This window comes from Salvelinus alpinus, chromosome 13 (assembly GCF_045679555.1).
Source record: "Salvelinus alpinus chromosome 13, SLU_Salpinus.1, whole genome shotgun sequence".
Taxonomy (NCBI): Eukaryota; Metazoa; Chordata; class Actinopteri; order Salmoniformes; family Salmonidae; genus Salvelinus; species Salvelinus alpinus.
The window spans coordinates 31,151,680-31,176,254 of record NC_092098.1 but is presented as its reverse complement, the minus strand read 5'-3'; the positions used below and the strand labels follow the sequence as shown (position 1 = coordinate 31,176,254).

The window sequence follows — 24,575 nt, the reverse complement described above, 5'->3', positions numbered from 1 at the left end:
AAAAAGAAATCGGAGTTTTACATGGCCTGTCTGTAAAACCAATCTGTACAAGTGTCTCCATGGGTTCAAAATGCCATGCTGTATATCTGTCAACCTGAGCAGCTCTTCTGAGTCTGGCCGGCTTTGAAGGTTAGGTTCTGCCCCATCTGCAGTACATCACCTAAAACGGCCACCATGTCTGTTTATATTTACCCATAACTCATGCCCCACGTCTACATTTCTACAATGGCTTTGACAGGCATATAGTACCTCCAAAAATGGCATATCCAGCCAAGACCTCTAGTCTTGATTAAGATAAATATTTAGGCAAAGTTAGCATTGGCTGTTATTTCATCACGTCCGGTAATACATCCTGTGCCATGCGTTGGCCTGTTCTACATGTTGGCTGACTGGCCAGAGCCCATAAACAACTGGGCAGTGTGACACCAGAGTGTTTCTCATCAGACTCCCACACTGCAGAGCATATATTTTCTCACACACACACACACACACACACACACACACACACACACACACACACACACACACACACACACACACACACACACACACACACACACACACACACACACACACACACACACACACACAACACAAGCACCTGGAAGCAAAATAGGGCCCTTACACCATGTAAAATAAATGTTTAATGAGAAGGGGAGAAAGGAGGGTTCTAGCACAAAACCCTTTGATCAGTGAGTTGGACACACCATCCATTTGGAGAGGGAAGTGCATTGCGCTGAATAGAACAATAAGAAGAGGGACACCTGACTGGCTATGAACAGCTGTGTGAAACCTGGAGTCCTTTGTTCAGGATAAGGAGTGCTCCCAATGGAAATGTATTAGTGTAGTAAGTAAGGTAGTCTAGTGATCACAGGCTGAAGCTCAGTGACATGGATTGGGATAGGGTGGGTCTATGGCTATAGCTTGGAGATAGCATGGTGGTACCACGCAGCAGTATGCAGTGTTTGTACCTGGTGCGTACAACCTCCACCACGGCCAGCGCAGCCAGGTGCTGCAGGAAGGGGATCCTCTGGCCCAGTCTGGAGCTCACAGACACCTGCACACTGAACATAGCACATCCCAGAGGACTCAGCCACACCTTCCCCCGCGGCCTGACATACACGGAAAATACAACAACAAAAACACAAAGAGGGAGAGAGAGGAGACACGATGTAACAATTTAGGTTATTCATTTGGGACGAGGTACAACAATTAACCAATGTAGGTGCATTGAGACAGAGAGCGATAGAGCTGTGGTGGAAACTGACCTCTACCCTGGGTCTGTCGAGCAGCTACAGACATTAACCCCATTTCCTCAGGCAGCTGGAGCATCAACCTGGGGAGGACAGGAGGGAAGGAAGAAGAATTGTCAAAAGAGGAAAGTGTTGCCTTCACATAACTGATTATAGTGATCAAGTATTACTCATACAATTGCAACACTCTGTAAATGAAAAGCTCCAAGAGAAATGGTAGTTGAGTAGCTACATTAGTTCTGCATTCACTCATTGGTGTCGCTATGAGAAATCATTTCCCAAAGTATTAGGTAGTTGAGGGGGAAGGGCTGAGTCGAGTGGTCCTTCTATCACTCTCTCACACACACACGCCCACTTACATGTACACCCCCCCATCCCATCAGTACCCAGCCCTTAGCCCCTCTGGACTGGAGTTGAACCACTGACCTTCCTATCACCAGGTGCTCCAGTCAAACAATCCCCCCCACCAAAGAAAACAAGTGTCCACTTGACCCCTGTGACACACACACATACACACACATGACACACAGTAACGAGGTGTCAATGAAGGGATCTAATGCTAATTAATCACATAGTCAAAGTAGTCTGCTTCCCTATGTGTGACGCATGTCTACTTCAACAACTCACAAAAAACATAGGCCTACTTCACATGTGATTACTAGTCAAACACAAATACACAAGCAACTGCCTTTCCATTGAGAGTAAAAAGAGGACTTTGTTTATCAATCATTTTAGAATGTTTCCTCCGTTCTCTCAAGTAGCTTGGCTGCAGGCGCCTGGTAGTTAATGTTTCCTCCGTTCTCTCAAGTAGCTTGGCTGCAGGCGCCTGGTAGTTAATGTTTCCTCCGTTCTCTCAAGTAGCTTGGCTGCAGGCGCCTGGTAGTTAATGTTTCCTTTCTAGAAGGCCCTGGGCTACTAGTGTCGCGCTGCATGGCCACCCTGCATTAATCACACTCTGTTAAAGATAAACTACTCAGCCAGTAGAGGTGTTAACTCTGCACCTCTCCTTTCACCCCAAACCCACACCACGAATGCTAGACACACACATAGGTCCTGGACACAATCTTATCTTAAACATTTGGTCAGCAAGATGTCTTTGCCATGTAAGGATGGTGTGTGTGTATACACTGTGCAGTGTGTAGAAAATGCACATTAATGTAAGCACACCTAGCTTGAATGACTCTGGAGTCATTCAAAGACTGACAAGACCCCATGGCCAATGTACACCTTGAAAACCACAAACAAATCCACACTGCCAAAATAGACAGCGTTTGACAGTTGGATGCAACACACTGTCAATAACCGTGAAGCGAAATATTTGAACAAGCTGTCATCTCCAGAGAAAATTAATTGACCCAGAGGTCTTAGCCAAGAAGCCCTTCATCTACTGGCCCATTCTCAAAGACTGTGGAGCTGGCAGGACAGATGAGAGAGAAGGGGAATGTGGGCTTTTCTGATGCAAAGAGGCCGTGTCAGCAAATCAGATTAGAACAGTCCCGTGTTAATCCTCCCAAACTCTGTGGCCAAACAGCCTTCATCTAAAGAGCCTTGTTTAGGGACAGTGTTTATCAAAGGGATGGTTGGGGCTACAGCCCCCCCTGATGACTCAATCTAGGACCTAACATATGGTATGTCTGGCTGGATGTTACTAGGGCTCACTTTATTGTAGGGACTTGTTCATTGTGCTTGGATGTACAGCAATGTAGAATTATCACAATACATTTTTAAAAACACATTTTCAAAAAGTTAATCAAAACCAAATAAATCCAATCTCTCAGATGAAAAATGGTAGCCTGAGTGGGTTGGGGAGCTACTGAGCTGCAGACAAGATATATATTTCTTGTAGTCCTTTCATAATGTTATTGTTAGCTGCAAATCCCTTGATCTTTGCAAATGTGTCAGAGAGATGCATGGCGGAGACTGGTGGAAGCCAAAAAGAGAAATAAGAGAAAATAAAATGTCCAAAAATAACCAGATTCTGATTTTGCAGATGTAGGAATTTGTCCTCTCAAACTGATAGTAATTAAATTGGACGTGGTATAATGGCCCAACGGCCAAAAAACTGCCATCACGTGCTCTACGAGTAAAAACCAACAAAAACAAAAAACCTGGGAGGTTGCTGTGTCAAAAAACTTAAGCCTTGGAAATCTCTAGACACAAGGAAAACATGTTTTATTCTGCTGTACTTTATTTGACAAAATAAGATTAATAAAATGGTGAAGGAATACAAATAAAAAAGTACCATGTAATTCAGGCTAATCAATTAGGATGATGTTGAGTAATGCTTGGCCATGAACCTGTGATGAGAAAATAGTTTCATGGATGGTTTAGTTAAAAAAAGGCATGAGATCCTGTATACTGGCATAGTAAATATGACACTGCTTTTATAAATCTTCCCTCACACAGACACACACACACCTCCCAACCAGGCGAGGGGTGGCAGCCGGCTGCTCCCCGTGACAGTGTGTAGCTGCAGTTTGAGCTGTGTGTATGTGAGAGCCGTGTGTGAGCACTGTTAGCAGGAGCATGACCTCCCCGTGGCTGAGGCCAGTTAGGAGGTGGCCAGGCTCGCAGCACCGCGCAGGGGCCCTAATTGAGCGCTGGCGCAGTTTGGCAGGACCACCGGAGAACCCTGCGTGCCGCTCCGTGACGACGGCCGCCCCTTCGCCAATCAAGGCTTGAGGGGAGGCGAATGGGGGGCCAGGCTAGCTCTTTGGAGTCCTTCAGCCCCAGGAATTAGCTTTTAATAAGAACATCAGCGCCTTAACAAGGCTAGGAAGACAGGCGCTGACCTTCTCACCAAGCTGCCAGGATAGCGTTGTCCACCAGTAAGTGTCGGATACCGCTGAGGGTGTGGGCAGCATGTGGGTGTGCACGTGCGCTTCAATTTGTGTGTGTTAGAGGTGTGTGTGTGTGCGTGTGTGATTTTACGTTGTTTACAGCCAAGGAGGAAGGTAATGGACTGAGATCCAGTGGACTGAGATGCAGTGGACTGAGATGCAGTGGACTGAGATGCAGTGGGAAGTGGGTGAAAAAAGAGGAGATGTACTACTGGCAATGTGAGAAGATGCATCCAAGGGTAGTACGTTTGAAGCACCCATGAAAAAAACACTGGGATGAATACTCAATGCACTTTTTAAGTTAGTAAGTGTGACATAAAACGTACACTAAGGTTTAGCTCTAGCTGAAGTGTATTGCAATATCCATATGGAAGTCTACCTTCACAATTGGCAATATTCGCCCAAATCGTGGACCACTGATTCATATGCTTTGGTAATGGGTAAAATAAGTGCAAGTCAATTGCTTGCTCCAGCATCCTTATTAGTCCAATGTCTCAAAAGCAGCTTTTTAAAAAACAGTGGTAAGGTTACTGTGGTGAGTGGTAGAATTTGGAACTGGAGTGAGAGAGTGCCAGAGAGAGAGACCGAAAGAAAGAAAAAAAGAAAGAAAAGGAGAGCCACTTCCAGTCTGTCTCTTCCAGCCCAGCAGTGAGTCCCAGACTGGTCCAGTTTCCACTATAGAGTCAGTCCACAGCCTAGCCACAGAGAGAGGAGAAAGAAAAGCTGCATTGTCCCAAAGCTGGGAACCAAAATGAGCCGTTTCAAAATGAGCCACCCCCCAATGTCTCTTTTTCAGGGGCTTTGTCCCCTCTGAAATCAGTTCCCCCTTCTCTCCCTGGGCCAGCTTAGCATTGCAAACCAGCATCAAATTAATTTCTGCAACGCAAATATGAGATCAGCAACGGATCACACAAAACATCTCACTCCTAAACATGGTAATGCTCTTATATGCTCAATGGGAGGTTGTCAATAAAGGAGGTGGTGGGGGGTATGGGTGTTTGTGCGTGTACATGTATATGAGTGCGTAGAAGCAAGTGCATGTGAGTGTATGTGTGTGTGTGTGCTTGAGTGAAGAGCCATCTCTAATAAGGGCCAGCTCAGCCAGTCCAGGGCTGTAAAGCTTGGGGGGCTAATGCATTCCTCTAGAAAGTTAATCTCATTTTGAAAGCACATCCACGGAGCGTCGTTGCCACTGGCTCAGAGAAAAGCCCAAACGCATTAGAAAATTTCTCAGTAACGTCCACAAAGAGGGAGAGAAAAGGCCCACAATTAGCAATTAGATGGCTACAATGGCGGGGCTTTCACCTGCAAGTGAAACAAATGGACAAGGAAACTCTCCTCTCCCTGAATAGAATAAGAGCAGAGGAGAGAAAATGTAGTGGGAGACAAAAGACGAGGAGTTAATTCACACTGTTTTAGATGAGAAACCTCATGGTCTATACTGAAGGGAAGCAACAAGTACTTCAGATCATTTGGATGGTGGTGTCTGTACCGCTGCAATAAGAAATATAAAAACTCCCCATGCCAGTGTACTGCTCCAATAAGAAATATAAAAACTCCCCATGCCAGTGTACTGCTCCAATAAGAAATATAAAAACTCCCCATGCCAGTGTACTGCTCCAATAAGAAATATAAAAACTCCCCATGCCAGTGTACTGCTCCAATAAGAAATATAAAAACTCCCCATGCCAGTGTACTGCTCCAATAAGAAATATAAAAACTCCCCATGCCAGTGTACTGGTCCAATAAGAAATATAAAAACTCCCCATGCCAGTGTACTGGTCCAATAAGAAATATAAAAACTCCCCATGCCAGTGTACTGGTCCAATAAGAAATATAAAAACTCCCCATGCCAGTGTACTGCTCCAATAAGAAATATAAAAACTCCCCATGCCAGTGTACTGGTCCAATAAGAAATATAAAAACTCCCCATGCCAGTGTACTGCTCCAATAAGAAATATAAAAACTCCCCATGCCAGTGTACTGCTCCAATAAGAAATATAAAAACTCCCCATGCCAGTGTACTGCTCCAATAAGAAATATAAAAACTCCCCATGCCAGTGTACTGCTCCAATAACAAAAAGAAAAACTCCTCATGCAAGTGTAAGTAAGTACAGTGCCTTCAGAAAAAAATCATACCCCTTAACTTATTCTACATTTTGTGTTACAGCCTGAATTCCCCAAAACAAAATTTCACCCATCTACGCACAATACCCCATAATGACATGTGAAAGCATGTTTTTAGACATTTTTGCAAATGTATTTCAAAATAAATAAATACATATTTTATTTACACAAGTATTCACACCCAATACATGTTAGTCAATATGGCAGCTATTACAGCTGTGAGTCTTTCTGGGTAAGTCTCTAAGAGCTTTCCTCACCTAGATTGTACAATATTTGCACATTATTCTTAAAACATTCTTCAAGCTCTGTCAAGTTGGTTGTTGATCATTGCCACACAGCCATTTTCAAGTGTTGGCATAGATTTTCAAGACGATTTAAGTCAAAACTGTAACTAGGCCACTCAGGAACATTCAACATGCTTGGTAAGAAAATCCAGTGTATATTTGGCCTTGTGTTTTAGGTTACTGTCCTGCTGAAATGGGAATTTGTCTCCCAGTGTCTGTTGGAAAGCTGACTGAACCAGGTTTTCCTCTAGGATTTTGCCAGTGCTTAGCTCTATTCCGTTTCTTTTTATGCCCAAAAAACTCAGATGATAAGCATACCCATAAGCATAACCAGTGTGTCAAATCGGAGGACCTGTTGTCCGGACCTCTGGCAGTCTATGGGGGTGCCACAGGTTTTAATTCTCGGGCCGACTCTTTTCTCTGAATACATCAATGATGTCGCTCTTGCTGCTGGTGATTCTCTGATCCACCTCTACGCAGATGACACCATTCTGTATACTTCTGGCCCTTCTTTGGACATTGTGTTAACAAACCTCCAGACGAGCTTCAATGCCATACAACACTCCTTCCGTGGGCTCCAACTGCTCTTAAATGCAAGTAAAACTAAATGCATGCTCTTCAACCGATTGCTGCCCGCACCTGCCCGCCTGACTAGCATCACTACTCTGGACGGTTCTGACTTAGAATATGTGGACAACTACAAATACCTACAGTGAGGGAAAAAAGTATTTGATCCCCTGCTGATTTTGTACGTTTGCCCACTGACAAAGAAATGATCAGTCTATAATTTTAATGGTAGGTTTATTTGAACAGTGAGAGACAGAATATCAACAAAAAAATCCAGAAAAACGCATGTCAAAAATGTTATGAATTGATTTGCATTTTAATGAGGGAAATAAGTATTTGACCCCTCTGCAAAACATGACTTAGTACTTGGTGGCAAAACCCTTGTTGGCAATCACAGAGGTCAGACGTTTCTTGTAGTTGGCCACCAGGTTTGCACACATCTCAGGAGGGATTTTGTCCCACTCCTCTTTGCAGATCTTCTTCAAGTCATTAAGGTTTCGAGGCTGACGTTTGGCAACTCGAACCTTCAGCTCCCTCCACAGATTTTCTATGGGATTAAGGTCTGGAGACTGGCTAGGCCACTCCAGGACCTTAATGTGCTTCTTCTTGAGCCACTCCTTTGTTGCCTTGGCCGTGTGTTTTGGGTCATTGTCATGCTGGAATACCCATCCACGACCCATTTTCAATACCCTGGCTGAGGGAAGGAGGTTTTCACCCAAGATTTGACGGTACATGGCCCCGTCCATCGTCCCTTTGATGCGGTGAAGTTGTCCTGTCCCTTTAGCAGAAAAACACCCCCAAAGCATAATGTTTCCACCTCCATGTTTGACGGTGGGGATGGTTTCTTGGGGTCATAGGCAGCATTCCTCCTCCTCCAAACACGGCAAGTTGGGTTGATGCCAAAGAACTCCATTTTGGTCTCATCTGACCACAACACGTTCACCCAGTTGTCCTCTGAATCATTCAGATGTTCATTGGCAAACTTCAGACGGGCATGTATATGTGCTTTCTTGAGCAGGGGGACCTTGCGGGCGCTGCAGGATTTCAGTCCTTCACGGCATAGTGTGTTACCAATTGTTTTCTTGATGACTATGGTCCCAGCTGCCTTGAGATCATTGACAAGATCCTCCTGTGTAGTTCTGGGCTGATTCCTCACCGTTCTCATGATCATTGCAACTCCACGAGGTGAGATCTTGCATGGAGCCCCAGGCTGAGGGAGATTGACAGTTCTTTTGTGTTTCTTCCATTTGCGAATAATCACAGAAACTGTTGTCACCTTCTCACCAAGCTGCTTGGCGATGGTCTTGTAGCCCATTCCAGCCTTGTGTAGGTCTACAATCTTGTCCCTGACATCCTTGGAGAGCTCTTTGGTCTTGGCCATGGTGGAGAGTTTGGAATCTGATTGATTGATTGCTTCTGTGGACAGGTATCTTTTATACAGGTAAGAAACTGAGATTAGGAGCACTCCCTTTAAGAGTGTGCTCCTAATCTCCGTTCGTTACCTGTATGAAAGACACCTGGGAGCCAGAAATCTTTTTGATTGAGAAGGGGTCAAATACTTATTTCCCTCATTAAAATGCTAATCAATTTATAACATTTTTGACATGCATTTTTCTGGATATTTTTGTTGTTATTCTGTCTCTCACTGTTCAAATAAACCTACCATTAAAATTATAGACTGATAATTTCTTTGTCAGTGGGCAAACGTACAAAATCAGCAGGGGATCAAATACTTTTTTCCCTCACTGTAGGTGTCTGGTTAGACTGTAAACTCTCCTTCCAGACTCACATTAATCATTTCCAATCCAAAATTAAATCTAGAATTGGCTTCCTATTTCGCAACAAAGCATCATTCACTCATGCTGCCAAACATACCATCGTAAAACAGACTATTCTACCGATCCTTGACTTCGGCGATGTCATTTACAAAATAGCCTCCAACACTCTACTCAGCAAATTGGATGTAGTCTATCACAGTGCCATCCGTTTTGTCACCAAAGCCCCATATACCACCCACCACTGCTATCATGACACAAGGCAAGACCCAGATGCAGACACAGGAGGCAGATGGTTGGAGTCTTACAATATTTATTAATCCAATAGGGTAAGGAAAGAGAATGGTCGTGGACAGGCAAAAGAGTCAAAACCAGTACAGAGTCCAAAAGGTACCAAAGAGCAGGCAGAATCAAGGTCAGGGCAGACAGGATGATCAGGCAGGCGGGAAAGTAGTCCAGAGTCGGGCAGGGAGTACGGGAAAAACACGCTGTCACCCTGGAGGGGGTGGAGACAATCACAGGAACAGGTGAAACAGATCAGGGTGTGACAACTGCGACCTGTATGCTCTCGTTTCCTGGCCCTGGCTTCGTATTCGTCGCCAAACCCACTGGCTCCAGGTCATCTATAAGTCTTTGCTAGGTAAAGCCACGCCTTATCTCAGCTCACTGGTCACCATAGCAGCACCCACTCATAGCATGCACTCCAGCAGGTATATTTCACTGGTCATCCCCAAAGTGAACTTCCCCTTTGGCCGCCTTTCCTTCCAGTTCTCTGCTGCCAATGACTGGAATGAATTGCAAAAATCACTGAAGCTGGAGTCTTATATCTCCCTCACTAACTTTAAGCATCAGCTGTCAGAGCAGCTTACCAATCATTACACCTGTACATAGCCCATCTGTAAATAGCCCACCCACTTACCTCATCCCAATATTGTTATTTATTATTTTGCTCCTTTGCACCCCAGTATCTCTACTTGCACATTCATCTTCTGCACATCTATCACTCCAGTGTTAATGCTAAATTATTTCACCACTACGGCCTATTTATTGCCTTACCTCCTAATCTTACTATATTGCACACACTGTATATAGATTTTTCTATTGTGTTATTGACTGTACGTTTGTTTATCCCATGTGTAACTCTGTGTTGTTTGTGTCGCACTGCTTTGCTTTATCTTGGCCAGGTCGCAGTTGTAAATGAAAACTTGTTCTCAACTGGCCTACCTGGTTAAATAAAGGTGATTTATTTTGTATTTATTTTTTAATCATGATGAAGCCACCACAATGCTTCAATATATTAAAAGTGGTATTCTAATGCCTTATTGTTGTGAAATTGTTAGATTACTTGTTAGATATTACTGCACGGTCGGAACTAGAAGCACAAGCATTTCACTACACTCGCATTAACATCTGCTAACCATGTGTATGACCAATAACATTTGATTTGATTTGCAAACAGATTGCATGTTCTGGAATATGTTTATTCTGTACAGGCTTCCTTCTTTTCACTCTGTGAATTAGGTTTGTGTTGTGGAGTTACTACAATGTTGTTGATCCATCCTCAGTTTTCTCTTATCACAGCCATGTAACTGTTTTAAAGTCACTATTGGCCTCATGGTGACATCCCTGAGCGGTTTTCTTCCTTGCCGGCAACTGAGTTAGGAAGGACGCCTGTATCTTTGTAGTGACTGGGTGTATTGATACACCAACCAAAGTGTAATTTATAACTTCTCCATGCTCAAATGGATATTCAATGTCTGCCTTTTATGTTTTTACCCATCTACCAATAGTTGCCCTTCTTTGCGAGCCATTAGAAAACCTCCCTGGTCTTTGTGGTTGAATCTGTGGTTGAAATGCACTGCTCGACTGAGGGACCTTACAGATAAATGTATGAGTGGGGTACAGAGATGAGGTAGTCATTCAAAAATCATGTTGAACACTATTATTGCACACAGAGTGAGTCCATGCAACTTATTATGTGACTTGTGTGAATACTTTCTGAAGGCGCTGTAAGTAGCCTTACACAAGCCTTGACTTGTGCGAGCCGGAGCGGCTCATAGGAGCAGGAGCCCATCTCCTGTTTCTGTAGCGTGATGTACATGTACACCCTCTGGACAGGGCCTTACCCCCAATCTATCTCCTTAATACTGAGTGCCAAGCAGAGAAGCATCGGGTCCCATTTTTACAGTCTTTGGTATGACTCGGCTGGGGATTGCATTCCGAAGCTTCCAATCGCATGGCGGACACTCTAACCCAGGGGTTCCCAAACTTTTTTGGCCCGCGACTCCATTTTGATACAAAGAAAATCACGACCCACCATGTAAAAAAAGTTATGTAAACAAAGTCCAATGTCAACTTTTTTAATTTGGACTATGACAGTCTACTACAAATCAGTCTGACAGTACTTTAGTCCTAATGAATAATGGTTTGAAGTGACTGAAATGCATCAGAAAGGCATTGGGAAGTTCAGAAGATCATCAGGCAAGAATTTTGTATAATCTTCTGTGTAATCTTCTCCAATATATCTGGGTTGCTGGTGGTGGCCCAACGATATGGCCTGCTTCTCCCTGAGCCTGGGCCTGTAGCACAAAACAGCTGTGTTGCTCTAGGTTGGTCTCCTCAAATCAGCAGCATGGCACTGATTGGGAACAACAGCAGCAGCCACATGGAGGGACTCCCTCCTCAACCTGCACCGTGCACCCACACACACTCTTTCCCCGCCCTCTCTCTACCTCTCTCTCTCGCCCCTCCCCCTCCAACCCTCTCTATACACTTTAATCTGTTGGATGCAAAACAATGCTGTGACCTTTAACCAGAGGGAACTGAAGTCTGAAGACCTCAGGCGAACAGTTACAGGTCCACTACTATTAAACCTGAAAGAGCAATACCTTCAAGTAGGGAGAGGATGGTTTTTAAGGCAAAAAGAGATTAAGATAAAGAGAGATGGAGAAATAGGGGTAAAGAGCAAGAGAGAGGGTGAGAGAGCGAAAGATAGAGCGAGAGACAGGTAGAGTGGAAGAGAGACTCTGAGTGCAAACACTGCAGCAGTAGTAAAGCAGTAGTAACCCCTACTACTCAATCACCAACTACATCCAGCAGGAGCATCCATTTCATCGCCGCTGACCGGGCCCGGCCAGAACAAAGACATTACAAGCCCAGAACAAAGACATTACAAAGTAGCACGTCTGGGGATGAAAGAGAGGACCAACTCTCCCAGCAGAAGAGCAGGGTCCTTTTAAGTCTGGCCAGGCTTTTGTGTGGCTGGGGGGGGGCTGAGCCAAAGGGGTCACTTACCCAGGGCCAAGGGGTCAGAGGATAAATAGCCACCAGCCAAGTCATCTGTGGGACAAGTGGGGAGGAGTGGTAACTCACACCCCACTAGACTGACACATAGACAGGGTGTATGTGTGTGTCCTGGATTAGCGTAAAGGCCCAGTATGGAGGAGAACGGTGTGTGTGTGTGTGTGGGTGTGGGGGTGGGGGGGGGGGGTGTACCCCATTTAGTGGCGAGGGCTCCCTGCAAGGTCTGAGCAGCAAAACAATGTATTTTTTTAAACAGCTAACTTCCTGCAATTCTACACATTTTGTCATGGGGCTGAGAGAAAATGTTGCTGTTTTCCTGCAACTCTACACATTTAGCTGCGGGGGCTGCGGGGTTGTGTGGTACACCAGTGGGGGGTGGGGGGTTACACTTAACACATCACACACAGCAGACAGAAAGTGGATTTTAGCCCTCAGTAGACCTAGGGTTGAAGCTTTGCTCTGTTGGTTCTTCTCAAACACCAGATGAAGACTCACAAGGAATGGCTGTTGTGGTGTTGGCAAATAAAGAGCAACCCGTTTTTGATCACACTGACATGGATGACGGCCTCCATGTTACATAAATCATGACAGTAACTTTCAGACAATGTCAAAATTGTTTGATTTGACTGGATTTTCTTTTCCGATAATACAACTTTAATTCAAATATAACTCATCAGGCAGAGTGATATAAGTCGTTTATTGGAGGATATTTTATTGAAAGCCATTTCCCCCCAAATAACTCTCCCATCCAATCCCTATCCAATCCCCCAGATCAAAATATCTAAAATTAAGAGATTATTTCTGCTGTCGATGCTCATTTCCACAACTGGATTTGCCATGGTTAGTATAAGCAAGTTTGCATTGATCATCCGCCGGCAAAAAGTGATGGTCGATAGGAGAGGAAAAACTAATCTGGAAATGTGATTAATTGAGCTAATCCTGTTTCGTCAAAGAGCGGAGCAAATTATCATTTTCAAATAGCACCCTTGGAGGAGTTCAATGGGAGGCGTCGTCCATTACTGAGGGCAGACGAGGGCGGGATGCCCTCTTTTCCCTGACTTTGCTGGACCAGGCTAGACTGACCCTTTAATGGCCCTAATAGAGCTTCAGTCAGAAAGCCCACTCTTTAGAACATATGGAGGGACGCCACTTGATGTCTCTCTTTAGAGTTAGTGCTTTTCTGTGATGTCTTTGTTTTAGGACCTACAGTGCTTTCAGAAAGTATTCATACCCCTTGACTTATTCCACATTTTGTTGTGTTACAGCCTGAATTCAAAATTGATTATATAGTTTTTTTTCCTCACCCATCTACACACAAAACCCCATAATGACAAAGTGAAAACATGTTTATATATATTTTTTCAAATGTATTGAAAATGAAATACAGAAAAATCTAATTTATATACGTATTCACACCTCTGAGTACTTTGTAGAAGCACCTTTGGCAGCGATTACAGCTGTGAGACTTTCTATGTAAGTCTCTAAGAACTTTCTACACCTGGATTGCGCAACATTTGCCCATTATTTAAGTTAAAACTGTAACTCAGTCACTCAAGAACATTGACTTTCTTCTTTGTAAGCAACTCCAGTGTATATTTGGCCTTGTGTTTTAGGTTATTTTCCTGCGGAAAGGTGAATTAATCTCCCAATGTCTGGTGGAAAGCAGACTGAACCAGGTTTTCCTCTAGGATTTTGCCTGTACATAACATTTATTTTTTATCCTGAAAAACTCCCCAGTCCTTAATGATTACAAGCATACCCATAACATGATACAGCCACCACTATGCTTGAAAATATGGAGAGTGGTACTCAGTAATGTATTATATTGGACTTGCCCCAAACATACATTTTTTGTATTCAGGACATAAAGTTAACTGCTTTGCCACATTTTTTGCTTTAGTGCCTTGTTGCAAACAGGATGCATGTTAAGGGAATATTCCTTCTTTTCACTCTGTCAATTAGGTTAGTATTGTGGAGTGAATACAATGTTGTTGACCCATCCCTATCAAAGCCATTAAACTATGTAACTGTTTTAAAGTCACCATTGGCCTCATGGTGAAATCCCTGAACAGTTTCCTTCCTCTCCAGCAACTGAGTTAGGAAGGGCGTCTGTATCTTTCTAGAGACTGGTACACCATCCAAAGTGTAATTAATAACTTCACCTTGCTCAAAGGGATATTCAATGTCTGCTTTTTTATTTTTACCCATCTACCGAAAGGTCTGGTATTTGTGGTTGACTAAGGGACCATACAGATAATTGTATGTGTGGGGTGCAGAGATGAGGTTGTCATTCAAAAATCATGTTAAACACTATTATTGCACACAAAGTGAATACATGCCTACGGAGCTGTGAGGGGAACGGCACCTCCGTACCTTCAGGCTCTGATCAGGCCCTACACCCAAACAAGGGCACTGCGTTCATCCACCTCTGGCCTGCTCGCCTCCCTACCTCTGAGGAAGTACAGTTCCCGCTCAGCCCAGTCAAAACTGTTCGCTGCTCTGGCACCCCAATGGTGGAACAAACTCCCTCACGACGCCAGGTCAGCGGAGTCAATCACCACCTTCCGGAGACACCTGAAACCCCACCTCTTTAAGGAATACCTAGGATAGGATAAAGTAATCCTTCTAACCCCCCCCCCCCCCTTAAAAGAGTTAGATGCACTATTGTAAAGTGGTTGTTCCACTGGATATCATAAGGTGAATGCACCAATTTGTAAGTCGCTCTGGATAAGAGCGTCTGCTAAATGACTTAAATGTAAATGTAATGCAACGTATTATGTGACTTGTTAAGCAAATGTTTACTCCTGAACTTATTTATGCTTGTCATAACAAAGGTGTTGAATACTTATTGTCTCAAGAAATTTTAGCTTTTCATTTTTTATTAATTTGTAAACATTTCTAAAAACATAATTCCACTTTGACATTATGGGGTATTGTGTGTAGGCCAGTAAAAAAGAATTGGAATCCATTTGAAATTTAGGCTGTAACAACAAAATGTGGAACATGTCAAGGCGTTGTGAAAACTTTTTCAAGGCACTGTATGTCTTGGAGAGGATGTTGGTCTTTCTTTGGAGCTTGTGTTTTCATGACATAGGTAGAACCTTTATCACAAAGTGTTGAGCCCATATTTTTCTGCTCCCTGATGATGATACCTATTGAATTTCTGACAACAAAATATGCTCATAATGTTAACTCCTCCGTGTGTTGTTCATGTGTTCCAGAGGGTGTTTTTCCACTTGTGCAAGTGTGTGTGTGTGTCTCTCTCTCTCTCTCCTTCTCCACTTGAACTCTTATCTGAAGCCTGTGCTCTGCAATGCCCTCTCCTCCAGCCTAACCTGCAGATTCCATCTCCTTATAATGCCGACTCACTAGAGATGGAAACTTTAACGCCAGCCTGCCGTGCCAGATGTTCACCAGAATATGAAATGAGGACTTTAGGCATCTGCTTACAATTTTAGATAATTGCAGGTAGAGCATGCAAGGTCAATTGGACCAATTTAATTTTTATGCAGTTATAAGGCGTCCATTTTCTCTCTCTTTCTCTCTCGCTCTCCCTCTCTCGTTTTTCGCTGCACAAAGTTCGTATTTTTCACAGGAAACAGGACCTTAATTCCATACAGTGTCGTTTTGGATTTTGGATTCCCTGTCAAAACAAACAGTGATTGCCAGTGCTTTGGCTCAACAACTGGGCCGCTTTAACCAGAAGAGCCCCTTGTTCGCCGTGTTTTTCTTATTCCCACTTCCAGAGGAGGAAGGTGTTTTGCTCCCATTAGCTAAACAGGGTCCTGTTTATGTCCCTGCAACTCAAACCAAATACATGGTGGGTTTTCACTGCTAAATTACACTGCTGGTGGTCATCTTTCAAGTCATTCTTTTTAGAAAGTATCTGAAATTCAGAAAGTCAAGCATATGCTGTTGGTGGTAATGAAGGACAAAATAATTGTTCTCGCTCAAACAAAACTAACTGAGAAGTATGATAAAGGATAAACCACATTATAGAAGACTGAGAACATTTTCAGAGGAAATGTTCTGTTTGTATTTTACATCCATCACTTGTTCCTCTCACCAGGGCCAAACTTTGTTTAGTTAGAAAAAGAGAAGAAGTTAGAGGAGAGGAAAAGTGGGCCCTTGGGTTTTCTGTACGGGGCCTGCTGCCTGGCCTGGGATAGAGAGAGAAATGGAAGGAGAGACCGCCGGACAAAAGTAAGTGTGGCGCTCCAGGGGCTAGGATCAGGTTCACCAGAGCAGGAAAAGCATCATTATGTCTCTCTGGGCCCAGTGGAGTAGTGTTCAGGAACACCATGGGGTCTTATTCCCACCTTGTTCACAAATAAACACTTCCACGCCGTTAACAACCAGCCTGGCAGCCAATTGGCCTTAACAAAACAGGCTCTTTAAACGGCTATCGGATGCAGAATGCGCCTCCCCAGTGAACTCGAGGGAGATGTCTGTCTGGGTGAGGGGTTGCTACCAATCTGTTTTGATGCCACACACCACCATCGAGAAATTATTCTGACTATCAAACAATACTAACTAGTTGTCACAGTCTGATTGAATGTGGCCAAAATACCACACATCATACAATGCAATAATAAAGATGACTAAAATGCGACAAGAAGCAGAGATATATGCAAGATATCAGCATCCTTATAAAATGCTTCAAAGGCTTTTGGTCTGATGTCTAAAGTCATGAGATAAAATAAGTGTGAGTGGGCAGCTGGCAGGGTTAGTGAGTGTGTAACGGAGGGGTTAGATGGTGTGTAGCGGAGTGGTTAGTTGGTGTGTAGCGGAGGGGTTAGTGAGTGTATAGCGGAGGGGTTAGTGAGTGTATAGCAGTGGGGTTAGTGAGTGTGTAGCGGTGGGGTTAGTGAGTGTGAGGTGGAGGGGTTAGTGAGTGTGTAGCGGATGGGTTAGTGAGTGTATAGTGGAGGGGTTAGTGAGTGTATAGCGGAGGAGTTAGTGATTGTGTAGCGGAGGGGTTAGTGTGTAGCGGAGGGGTTAGTGTGTGTGTAGCGGTGGGGTTAGTGAGTGTGTAGAGGTGGGTTTAGTGAGTGTATAGTGGAGGGGTTATTGAGTGTGTAGCGGAGGGGTTAGTGTGTAGCGGAGGGGTTAGTGAGTGTGTAGCGGTGGGGTTAGTGTGTAGCGGAGGGGTTAGTGAGTGTGTAGCGGTGGGGTTAGTGAGTGTGTAGTGGAGGGGTTAGTGAGTGTGTAGCGGAGGGGTTAGTGTGTAGCGGAGGGGTTAGTGTGTGTATAGCGGTGGGGTTAGTGAGTGTGTAGTGGAGGGGTTAGTGAGTGTGTAGTGGAGGAGTTAGTGAGTGTGAGGTGGAGGGGTTAGTGAGTGTGTAGTGGAGGAGTTTGTGAGTGTGAGGTGGAGGGGTTTGTGAGTGTGTAGTGGAGGGGTTAGTGAGTGTGTGGTGGAGGGGTTAGTGAGTGTGTAGCCGTGGAGTCTGTGAGTGTGTAGCGGAGGGGTTAGTGAGTGTGTAGCGGTGGGGTTAGTGAGTGTGTAGCGGAGGGGTTAGTGTGTGTGTAGCGGTGGGGTTAGTGAGTGTGTAGCGGTGGGGTTAGTGAGTGTGTAGCCGTGGAGTCTGTGAGTGTGTAGAGGTGGGGTTAGTGAGTGCATAGTGGAGGGGTTAGTGAGTGTGTAGTGGTGGGGTTAGTGAGTGTGTAGTGGAGGGGTTAGTGAGTGTGTAGTGGAGGGTTTAGTGAGTGTGAGGTGGAGGTGGAGGGGTTAGTGAGTGTGTAGCAAAGGGGTTAGTGTGTGTGTAGCAGAGGGGTTAGTGTGTGTGTAGCGGTGGGGTTAGTGAGTGTGTAGAGGTGGGTTTAGTGAGTGCATAGTGGAGGGGTTATTGAGTGTGTAGTGGAGGGGTTAGTGAGTGTGTAGCGGTGGGGTTAGTGAGTGCATAGTGGAGGGGTTATTGAGTGTGTAGTGGTGGGGTTAGTGAGTGTATAGTGGAGGGGTTAGTGAGTGTGTAGTGGAGGGGTTAGTGAGTGTGTAGCGGTGGGGTTAGTGAGTGTGTAGCGGTGGGTTTAGTGAGTGTATAGTGGAGGGGTTAGTGAGTGTGTAGTGGAGGGGATAGTGAGTGTGTAGCAGTGGGGTTAGTGAGTGTGTAGCGGTGGGGTTAGTGAGTGTGTAGCGGTGGGGTTAGTGAGTGAGTAGTGGTGGGGTGTGTGAGTGTATAGTGGAGGGGTTAGTGAGTGTGTAGAGGTGGGGTTAGTGAGTGAGTAGTGGCGGGGTTAGTGAGTGAGTAGCGGTGGGGTTAGTGAGTGAGTAGCGGTGGGGTTAGTGAGTGAGTAGTGGTGGGGTTAGTGATTGTGAGGTGGAGGTGGAGGGGTTAGTGAGTGTGAGGTGGAGGTGGAGAGGTTAGTGAGTGTGTAGTGGAGGGGTTAGTGAGTGTGAGGTGGAGGTGGAGGGGTTAGTGAGTGTGTAGTGGAGGGGTTAGTGAGTGTGAGGTGGAGGGGTTAGTGAGTGTGTAGTGGAGGGGTTAGTGAGTGTGAGGTGGAGGGGTTAGTGAGTGTGTAGTGGAGGGGTTAGTGAGTGTGAGGTGGAGGGGTTAGTGAGTGTGTAGTGGAGGGGTTAGTGAGTGTGTAGCGGTGGGGTTAGTGAGTGTGTAGCGGTGGGGTTAGTGAGTGTGTAGTGGTGGGGTTAGTTAGTGTGTAGTGTAGGGGTTAGTGAGTGTGTAGTGGTGGGGTTAGTGAGTGTGTAGCGGTGGGGTTAGTGAGTTTGTAGTGGTGGGGTTAGTGAGTGAGTAGTGGTGGGGTGTGTGAGTGTATAGTGGAGGGGTTAGTGAGTGTGTAGAGGTGGGGTTAGTGAGTGAGTAGTGGCGGGGTTAGTGAGTGAGTAGCGGTGGGGTTAGTGAGTGAGAAGTGGTGGGGTTAGTGATTGTGAGGTGGAGGTGGAGGGGTTAGTGAGTGTGAGGTGGAGGTGGAGGGGTTAGTGAGTGTGTAGTGGAGGGGTTAGTGAGTGTGAGGTGGAGGTGGAGGGGTTAGTGAGTGTGTAGTGGAGGGGTTAGTGAGTGTGAGGTGGAGGGGTTAGTGAGTGTGTAGTGGAGGGGTTAGTGAGTGTGAGGTGGAGGGGTTAGTGAGTGTGTAGTGGAGGGGTTAGTGAGTGTGTAGCGGTGGGGTTAGTGAGTGTGTAGCGGTGGGGTTAGTGAGTGTGTAGTGGTGGGGTTAGTGATTGTGAGGTGGTGGGGTTAGTGATTGTGAGGTGGAGGTGGAGGGGTTAGTGAGTGTGTAGTGGAGGGGTTAGTGAGTGTGTAGTGGAGGGGTTAGTGAGTGTGTAGTGGTGGGGTTAGTGAGTGTGTAGCGGTGGGGTTAGTGAGTTTGTAGTGGTGGGGTTAGTGAGTGAGTAGTGGTGGGGTTAGTGAGTGTGTAGCGGTGGGGTTAGTGAGTGTATAGCGGTGGGGTTAGTGAGTGTATAGCGGTGGGGTTAGTGAGTGTGTAGCGGTGGGGTTAGTGAGTGTGTAGCGGTGGGGTTAGTTAGTGTGTAGCGGTGGGGTTAGTGAGTGTATAGCGGTGGGGTTAGTTAGTGTGTAGCGGTGGGGTTAGTGAGTGTGTAGCGGTGGGGTTAGTAGGTGTGTAACCTGCCCACTGGCTTCCAGCTTGGTTGTGACCTTGTGAGAACACTATCCTCTGTCTTCGGTTCAGCCTATTATTAGCTGCTTCTGGCCAAACAAAGCACTAATACTCTGGACAAACATACCGCCTCCTCCCTGAGCTCAGACCCGGCCTGGCCGTCAATATAGTCCCCCCCAACCACCCTATACCAACCCCCTATCTTCATCAGCGCCCTTAGCCAATGATCCAGGCACTTTACCCCCCCCATCCCCCGCCCCACAAATTCCCCTTTTATTAATCTCCTCTTCAATGGCCCACTATTTATCCCCACAATAAAAGAAAATCTCAACCATTGAGTTGAAGAACTGATTAATCTATAATTAAAGCTGCGTTTTGGGGAGTACGTTTATATAATTTAAAAAATATATTTTAGCAATTTATTTTTAACTGAAACATGATCAAGAATGTTAAAAAATTTGCAAATGGACAGTAAAGTTTACCTGGAAATTATACAAAGTATAGCCTTTGATTAAATTAAACTTCAGTTGAAGAGGAAGAGGTGCAAAAAATTGTGAGCATTTTATTGTATACTAAAAGATATACATACAACAATGGCATCATTCTGTAGAAAAATAAGGTAAAAAAACTAACATGTTTTGTTGTTGCTTGAGTAATACATTGGTCAGAACCTTTCTTCCCTGCGGTAAGTAATTTGAAATTACATTTCCTTGCCAACACTGACGACTACACCACCATAAAAAAGCATTTACATAGGAATGTGCAGCTAATTGCTGTTTTATGCCAGTTCAATTATATCCATGAATTATTCAGCCTATTTTTACTTCCTGTCTTTCTTTGGTTTATAATAGGGGAAAAAAAGAAATCTGCTCTCTGGATGAATAACTTATTAGTTTTGCACTTACCCTCCCTGCATCGAAAATAGTCCCCCTTTTGAATTAAATAAACACTTGATAATAAAGGGAACGCTTATTAAATCCAGTGTCCTGGTGGACCTCCATGAGGAGCTCCTAAACTGTCATGGATCAGTAGTACAGTATTCCACTACCAACTGCACAAAAACAGGCCCCACATCTAAGAGCACAGGCCAGCAAATTCATTGAGAAAAGCATGTTGCACAGACTAAATAAAGACCTACTGAGTATGACTGAGAGTCACACATACTTGATACCTACTGTAGTTTCACTATCATTACCAGTCCATATCATAATGCCAAAATACACTCAATACTGGGTAGGCGGCCAGGTGCCAATATGGTTGGTGTCGGTGAGTGTTAAATTGACATCACAAGGGCTGTGTTCATTAGGACACAGCGTTGAAAAAGTGTTTTGCAATGGAAAATGAAAACGAGAGTTTATTATTGGACAAGTATAGATAATACCTCCCTGTTTCACTCTGTTTTGGAGTATTTTCTTCCATTTGGTGCTTAATAATGAACACAACCCAGGTGCTCCCTTTTGATAGGAGCAAGTGCGGTCCAGGTAAACAATGGCAGTTCCCTCACAGTCATCCTATAATTTCAAATAATAGACAGAACTCCATACACTTGACAGAACTCCATACGCTTGAGGGATAGGCTAAAACAAAGAAAAGCAATCCATCAAGTGGCTTTCCTCTAGAATAATACCACTTAATCAAGACTGGGGACCATCTGGAAATTAAAACGCTGAAAAATCAGAGGGAGAGAAATCAAAACTCAAAACTGGAGACCAGTTTTTTTTCACGTGCCCTTGTCTTTCCTCCCTCTTTCGTTACCTTACAACCTTAATGACAACACTGTCAGTTCCAATCACTTCAGCGCAGGTCCAGAATCCATTTTTCAAACTTTATGACAGCTCTAATAGCTTCCACCTGTTCCTAGGATCCCGCCTGTTGACTGGCAAGTTCCCAGTGAGATGTAGGGATGTAGACAAAGACCTCTATTAGGTGCAGTCTGCCTCTGCTACAGTGAGGTCACTCAGCCATTAAATTAGTTCCAGCCCAGCAGACTGCCCGCCAACCCACAGTATGGTTGGTGGACCAACCACTCTCTCTCTCTCTATCGCATTTGCTTTCTCTCTCTCTTTTTATCACTCTATCAATCTCTCCAGATCCCCTGTAATGGTGCAGGCACTGCTCTCGCCACACTGGTGTCTGACAACTTCACTTTCATTTAGACACTACTACTAAACCCCCAATCACCTCGTGGCGCTACGCTGACAAGTGTATCACAGTGCGTTTGTCATTGTATGTGTCAATGTTCATTTAACAACAACTCAAAATTTACCACCCACACCCGCTAAGCCCCGGATGCTAACTGGAGATATGAGTGTAGCCAACTTGTACTTCTGCGTAAATCATCCATTGACGTCAAAGGAGAGTTCTGTGAAACTTCAAGTTGGAGTAAGTCTTAGGTTAGAATTTGGCCCTTACTGACCGGCTACCCCCCCCCCCCCCCCTCCCTGTCCCAGAGCAAGGTGCAAGTAACATTAACTTACTCCTCTAGCAGGTCCATGGTGGTGGGGGTGACCTGTGCGTAGAGCGTTGTGCACCCCAGCGTGAGGGTCTCCAGGGGCTGGCTATAGGTATGCAGGCTGAATTGCTCGCAGTTCTGGAACTCTGGGGGGTCCGTGACCAGGGCCAGGGTCCCCTCGGGCTGCAGGGGGGGGGGGGGGGGGAAGCCTGGAGCTCCACACTGGGGATCACTTTGAGGGAGGCCTTGGAGGACTTGAGCAGCCTCTCCTTGTCCACCTGGGTGTGCAGCCAATTCAGGAAGCTGGTCCTTCGCTCCTGGAGACACAGAGGAAGAGAAGAAAAGGCCTGTGTGAGGAGTAACTAAAGGAATCCTAGGTTTTAATTTCATTCATGAGTTACAGTGATATGGTCATATTTCGTCATATCATATGGCTCCCATCCTTCCATGAAAACATACACGACATTACCGGAAGTATGTGGACATCTGCTTGTTGAACATCTCATTCCAAAAGCATGGGCATTAATATGGAGTTGGTCCCCCCTTTGCTGCTATAACAGCCTCTACTCTTCTGGGAAGACTTTCCACTTAATGTTGGAACATTGCTGCGGGGACTTGCTTCCATTCAGCCACAAGAGCATTAGTGAGGTCGGGCAATGATGTTGGGCGATTAGGCCTGGCTCGCAGTCGGTGTTCCAATTCATCTCAAAGGTGTACGATGCGGTTGAGGTCAGGGCTCTGTGCAGGGCAGTGAACTTCTTCCACACCGATCTCGAAATAGCATTTTTTGTTTTATTTCTCCCCAATTTCGTGATATCCAATTGCGATCTTCTCTCATCGCTGAAACTCCCCAACGGGCTCGGGAGAAGCGAAGGTCGAGTCATGCGTTCTTCAAAACATGACCTGCCAAGCTGCACTGCTTCTTAACACCCGCTCACTTAACCCGGAAGCCAGATGCACCAATACGTCAGAGGAAACATCATTCAACTGACTTAACCCGGAAGTGAACGCCTCAACACTGCAATGCAGTGCCTTAGACCGCTGCGCCACACGGAAGGCCCCTCAACAAACCATTTCTGTATGGACCTCGCTTTGTGCATGGGAGGATTGTCATGTTGAAACAGGAAAGGGCCTTCTCCAAACTGTTGCCACAAAGTTGGAAGCACAGAAACGTCTAGAATGTCATTGTATGCTGTAGCGTTAAGATTTCCTTTCACTGGAACTAAGGAGCTGAGCCCGAACCATGAAAAACAGACCCAGACCACTATTCCTACTTTACAGTTGGCACTATGCATTGGGGAAGGTAGTGTTCAGATAGTGAAGCCAGATAGTGCCAGATAGTGAAGCGTGATTCATTACTCCAGAGAACACGTTTCCACTGCTCCAGAGTCCAATGGCGGCGAGCTTGGCATTCCAGCCGACGCTTGGCATTGCGCATGGTAATCTTAGGCGTAATCTTAGGTGTGCGGCTGCTCGGCCATGGAAACCCATTTCATGGAGCTCCCGACGAACAGTTCTAGGGCTGATGTTGCTTCCAGAGGCAGTTTGAAACTTGGTAGTGAGTTTTGCAACCGAGGACAGGCGATTTTTACAGGCTACGCGCTTCAGCACTCTGCGGTCCAGTTCTGTGAGTTTATGTGGCCTACCACTTAGAGGCTGAGCCGTTGTTGCTCCTAGACGTTTGCACTTCACAACAACACCGCTTACAGTTGACCGGGGCAGCTCTAGCAGGGTAGACATTTGACTAACTAACGTGTTAGAAAGGTGGCAACCTATGACGGTGCCATGTTAAAAGTCACTGAGCTCTTCCGTAAGGCTATTCTACTGCTAATGTTTGTCTATAGATATGGCTGTGTGCTCGATTTTATACACCTGTCAGCAACGGGTGTGGCTGAAATAGCAAAATCCACTAATTTGAAGGGGTCTCCACAAACATACTGACACCTATGACGCCATCTTTATCAATGACAATCAACATGAATTATGAATAGAGTTAAAAAGCCGAGCTGAAGCCAGTCTTAAATTAGATAATCAACGGCTGTGGATAATCAATTACATGGCTGAATTAGGCACTGGTCCCCAGAGTGGTGAAACATTCTGTTCCAGTCACTTCTCATCCATCAAAAGGGTCACACACTTTATGACTCCCACTAGAAAACATCTCTCCTGTGTTTTAAAACCATGTGTAACACTAAACATGTTGCTCAAGATGTCAGCGGGAGCCCCTTCTCCACAGAGAGATTTGACATGATCCTCATTTACTATGATACTGTATATGGACACTACGCAGACAGAGAATATTTCCCTTGCATTCACTGCAGGCTAGATAATTAGTTCCCAGCCAAAAACAGCAAAGTGAATTGCGTGAATTAAAAGAAACAGTTGAATTATAAATAAATGCT

The 24,575-nt window shown here is 45.1% G+C and overlaps 1 pseudogene; it reads right to left on the bottom strand.

Annotated features, from left to right (window-relative positions):
• The window catches only part of LOC139536725 (biotin--protein ligase-like), a 36,058-nt pseudogene that overhangs the window by 1,253 nt on the left and 10,230 nt on the right, over nt 1-24,575 (bottom strand).